The sequence below is a fragment of the Acanthisitta chloris genome, unplaced genomic scaffold (assembly GCF_000695815.1).
Source record: "Acanthisitta chloris isolate BGI_N310 unplaced genomic scaffold, ASM69581v1 scaffold6482, whole genome shotgun sequence".
Taxonomy (NCBI): domain Eukaryota; kingdom Metazoa; phylum Chordata; class Aves; order Passeriformes; family Acanthisittidae; genus Acanthisitta; species Acanthisitta chloris.
Window position 1 is genome coordinate 17,550 of NW_008659815.1, and position 5,719 is coordinate 23,268.

The 5,719-nt window shown below is 41.0% G+C and overlaps 1 protein-coding gene across 1 annotated transcript in view; it reads left to right on the plus strand.

Moving 5' to 3' along the window:
- DNAJC24 (DnaJ (Hsp40) homolog, subfamily C, member 24) overlaps positions 1-5,719 on the plus strand; it is a 24,160-nt gene that overhangs the window by 16,566 nt on the left and 1,875 nt on the right. The window lies entirely within an intron of this gene.

Below are 5,719 nucleotides of genomic sequence, written 5' to 3' on the forward strand. Positions count from 1 at the left end.
CGCGGCTCCATTATTTATAGCCTTTGCTACACATACATTAGCTGGGGAGCACATGGAATGACTTCCAACAAAACGTTAGGTGGCGTTACTCCTAATAGCTTGAGCTATTATGACATCTACACTAATTGCAGACCTTAGCCCCTTTTATTTTTTTAAGGTAGCTTCATCAGTTGTTCTGAATTTCAAGTCTGAGACTACATTCAGGTACAGTATCTCAGACAGGAGGATTAATCCATTTATACTTTTGTGTTTGGGTTTATAACCACTTCAGGATCATTAAGACATTCTTTTTCACTGTGTGCTGTGGTAGCTTTCATAATTCATCTGTAGTCTAAACTAGTCTTTCTGAAGCATGTTTATAAATAATATTCCAATACAACACATTAACCAGGCAGCTCCAGCATGCATTTCTTTTTAGACCTCTCAGAAAATAGCTTCTTAAAACAGTGACAGGCTGTTGTGAGAAAGAAAGGGGGGAAATGTAGGTCAGGTCTGTCACACATGGGCTACCATTACATGAAGTGATAGGCTGTCTTTCTGCTCTGGCCTCGGGATAGGAGTCCCTCAGCCTTCCATTAGAACCTTCAATAAATGTATATCCACCCTACATGTTAATGGGGGGAGTCAATAATAGTGTATTGCCTGTGGGGAAAACACTCCATCGCACTCTGCAGCAACACACTCTGCTCCAGCATTGACGTGTAGCCACCACCACTTCTGAATGTGTCTGATAAAAGCCCAGTGTCTCTGCAGCTTGTTATTGAATTCTCTTCCATTGTCCATTGGCACACCATCAGGCCTTCCCCTCTTGTGCTGGGTTTTAACTCCCCTGCTGCTGCACATGCAGGACATGGAGAGACAAAGACATGCTCATTCTGGCAGAGAGGCATCACTGCAGGATGAAAAGAGGGATATAGAATTGTATGTACACTCTATGAATTCTCCACTTAAATAGTCTCGTGGTTCAGACTTCATGTGGGTTTGGGGAAAGGGGTGAAAACAGAGTTGTGGAATGAATATTTTAGAGGAATGGAAAAAAAATGGATCTCGGGCGAATTTATGATGTAAACACTCTTAAGATCAGACTTAAATAAATTTTTCATCTCCAAGTTATTTTTTCAGTGCCTGAATGTGATGCCAGGACAAGAAATTCTGCTGTCCAGTGCTCTCATCCCCTTGTACTCACAGCAGTTGTAAGAGTGGCTGTGTCTTCTATTTTCTCAAGTTGTTCATACACAGGAAAAAAGAAATATGAGAGATTCAGTCAGGAGTCTCTTCTGTATCTAGTGAGTTTTAAATCCAGACTATGAACTTCCATTTTGCTTGAGTCAGGTTAATCCACTGAGCTAGAGAGTTTTATCAAGATTTAACCAGTTACTTTGTTTTCCCTTGGAATTTAAGGACGTTGCTATAAATTAGTTTGGACAAACTCTGCAGGAATTTAAAGATTATCTTTATTTTCTGAGATTCTTTAGCACACAGAATCTTTGGAAAGATTCTGTCCAGAAGACAAATCGTCCCTTTATTTCTGCAGGTGTTTGGTCATGGGATGGTCATATGATAGAGATACTTTAATCCATTCCCGGGGCACCCAGTGCTTCCAACACGAAACACACATGTGCAGTGTCTCTGCATTCTTCCCAGCATGTTCCCTGGCAGCAAAGTGATGGTGAAATAAATCCCAGTTCTCTGAATGCCTGTCAAGCTGCTCCTGAAGTCATGATTCTAGACAAATTCGTAGGCACTGCCATAAAAGCTCACAGAAATAAAGGAATTGAGACAGCAGCTAAGGGGGATAGTGATGAAAGAGAGAATACAGCAAGTTAGCAAGATGCAGGGGAAGCCTAGGAAGGAGGATCCTGAAGGATGTTACTGTGCCCTTTGCACTGCAGCCTCTTCCCCTTTCACAGACTGTGTGCACCTCCTTGGGTTGCACTAACAAAATCTTAATTACTTGGCTCAGAAATTCAGTAGTCAGGGAAGTTCCAAGAAGCTGAAATTCCGTGGGGCTCTGTGGTTTTAATTTTCTTTGGGTTTGAATCATTGAGAATAACAAGGGAATGTGCTTTTCTATCCTAATGCTGCTTTTCTCTGAAGGTTTCCCAGTAATCTCCTACATTTTTTTGTGCCTTCAGGCCATAGTATTTAAAGGGAAAGGGACAAACCACAAACTGCTTAGAGGTTTGGCTCAAATACTTACCCAAGCTTTTCTGATCTAGGAATCTTACAAGAACTGCCTTTTTTTATATGTTTGGTGAAAATTTGTCCAATTCACTGTATGGTCATGTAAGAATAACTTTCTGTAACGGTGAATCTTTTCCTTACAGTCCCTGTGATAAATTTGGGGGATGGAACCAAAGTTGCATAGCCATTTACCTATTAAGAATGTACTTTTTTTCTGTTAATTTCATCCATTCTGTGTTCAGTATCTCACTCCAAAAAAGATAACTATGCAGTTAAAATCAAGCTTGACACTAATAACTACCAAAGGTTTTTCAGCGAGTTTAGCTTGGGAAAAACCTGGTTTACATTCTTCATATTAGAAGGCATCTGAACTCTGAAATTTCATGCTGTTTTGGCACAGTTAGAAAGAAGAAAAACTTCTCACAGAATCAGAGCATCACATAGGTTGGAAGAGACCTTCATAGGTCATCTAGATCAACCTCCTACTCAGAGCAAGTCCACGTAGGTCAGTTGTTCAGACCTTCTCTAGCTTAGTTTGTCATGTCTCCAAGGATGGAGATTCCTGAGCTGCTCTGGGCAGCCTGTTCCAGTGCCTCTCCACCCTCTCAGGGGAGGATTTCTGCCTCATACCTAAACCTCTCTGAGTCTGAAGTCATTCCATTCCCCCTTGTCCTGTCACCACATGCCCTTGTAGAAATTCCCTCTCCAACTTGTAGGCTCTAAGGGTTTATAGGGTGGGGGTGTAATCACCAGTAGGAGTTTCCACATCTCAGCACACACCTCCTTTGGATTTTCAGTTTAAATTACCCTTTGAGGAAAATATTATAGATGCAATTTTCCTACATGACTAACATTCCAGTGTCACTTTCCTTTTGTTCTTTTGTCACTTCTTAGGAGGAACTGCAGGTTCTGTCTGGAATTGCAGTGTTCCAGCTTGTGCCAGTTGCCTCTGACAGTGGGTTTGGTTCCATCCCCTCTGCATCTTTCTGTAGGGCAGTGAGGCCTAAAACAGCTCATTTTACACTCTCTGGTCACTAATTCAGCTGCCACTGACAATCCCAATGGCTTTGCAGGGTGCCAGGTTGTACTCTGGAGGGGACAGAAGTGTCTATTCCTTCTCCAGCCATGGATTTTGTGGCTGGAGACCCTCAGCTGCAGCACGAGTCTTGACTCCATGGGGTTAATTCTGATCTGCTACAAGTGAAGCAGTATTTTATTTTATTTTATTGCATTTTTCTAACAAACATATCTTTCTGTTAAGAATGTTCTGAACACATGGCTTGAAATGAAAGTAGGTGTGATTGTTTGAAATTAAGGCAAAAGACTCAAACTGAAGTAATTGTTTAAACACTGAAAAGCCTATTAGAAAAAAATAACATGTGAAAACATCCAGGGTTTGAGTACTGTGATGATGAGTAGATGATATGAACAGTATTTGACTGACAATACATGTCTTGAATTTCCTTTAAGTGCTTGGTTTAAAACCAAACAAATCTATCCTAAGAATATGTGCCTGATAAAGTGCTAGAAAAATCTTTCAAGTATTATGACTATTTTTTATCATTACCATAAACTGTTAAAAGGGTTAAATTTCTACTGACTGCTTGCAACCCTTTCCCTAAAACTCAGCCTTAAATAGCCCAAGAAATATTTATTGTATCCTCAAGTGAAACTTAAATACCTTTCCTCTTTTACAATTCCTGAATGACCCAGCAAGGGCTCTAGTAAAGCTTTACTGAACCAAGCTGCTAATAGTTATTTAATGTTGTTCTGTAGCCTGAAAGAATCTCAGTAGATTTTTTCCCTTTTAATCTCTTTGAATTGCAGGCTCATAAACCTCTCTGATGAGCCTGCCAGTGTTTTCTTAGATCCTGCAGTTGAGACAATGGAGCTGCAGAATCCTTTCACCTCTTGTTGTCAGACAAATCCCATAGATGGCAAAGCCAGGCAGGCTGTAGTGCTGGTGAATTAAAATTTGCTTCTGGAGTTATGGTGATGATCAGTTTGTCACATTTTCCCTTTATGTTTAGGAAGGAAGTGGTTCAGAAAGTGCAGATTTGGAAATTTCCTCAAGTCAGGAGCACTTCCTGAAGGTTTACAGCTTTTGAGATTAACCAGTTAGATTTCCAGACTTGAGTATCAGACAAGGAATAACAATCTCTGTTCAGGCTGGAAATTAGGAGAATGATTCATTTTGCTTGTTGGTTTTTCTTCTATATTTTCAAACTTGCAATTACAGTAATGGATTGGAAAAGCTTTGCTGAAATTCTGTTCCCTAGGCTTCATATTATACTATTTGTGAAGTAGAAGAGAGGGTAGACTTTTCCTCAGCCTTCCTCTTCCTTACTTCGGTGGTTAGACTTGATGATCTTAAAGGTCTTCTTTGTTTGCATGTTGGCAAGGACATCCTCTGTCCCAGTCCTCATGTTTTGTAGCTTGTACCAGGCAAACTCCAAGTAACATTAGAGTTACTTGGTCTGAGTTAAGGCCATCTGAGCCTTTATTGTATTTTGAACATCTCACAGAGTTAACTAATGTGTATCTTCCAGTTTTCTTTCATCCTTACACTCCTGCTGATTGTTTCCCTTTCAGTTGAAAACAGTTGCAAAGGAAAAACTGGGCCTGAACAGTTGGTGGTTGTTTTTTGGTGATAAAGGAGGAAATCCTCCAGTGTCTCTCAGACAAAGGTTGGAGATGTGCAGGTTTTCTGGGCTGTTATTGGAGGAAGGGACTGCAAAGTCCCTTAGTTCTACTTTTTAGCTCAGAGGAAAGACCAATTACACAGAAGATGGAAACCACTTAGAATACCCTGCAGTCTAGTGGTTAGGTAGGGTGATCTCTTGGGAGTTAAAGTAACATAATCTGGGCCTCTGACTTGTTCAGCAAGTGCTCAATAAGTAGTTCAGGAATAAGAACTTCCTTCCCTGCCAACCTTTCCTAGAGAGCCATAGAGAACCTTCCACGCTTTCGGAACCTTGATGTCCTTAAACTCAGCACTCCAAGAGCAGAACACCACCTGCCTTCTCAGTAACAGCCTCAGTTAAACCTTAAATTAGTGTAAGATCCTGAGCCTTGCCAGACCTAAGGCATTTCCCTGCTAAAGATCAGCTTTCAGGCATTTCTTGGGCTTTAAAATACAGCATGTGGGGGCTGGAGCTTTCAGGTGTGAGGAGCAGCTGGCAAGGTTTGGGTAGGAGGTTGTAAGGGGGTTATGTCTTTTTGTTTTTAGTATTACCTTTTATGGCTTCACCTGTAACTTTATTGACAAGTTCTTACATTATCAAGCCAAAGAACTTGGTGTGAACTTTGTACCTCAGATATGAGTGTGCTGATCAGTGGAGTAACACCAGTTTGTACTGCACTTTGCATTTGATGCTCAGTTGTATCCTGCTCTTTTTGTTTCATGCTGTACTCGATGTTGGAAGAGTCTAGGGGGGTCAAATGGCAGCAGATCTCACAGCTGCAGCCAGAACTGAGCTCCTCTCTGTGCTGAGAGACTCTTTAGCATAAAAGGACACTTGGATTAGTCTTTCCC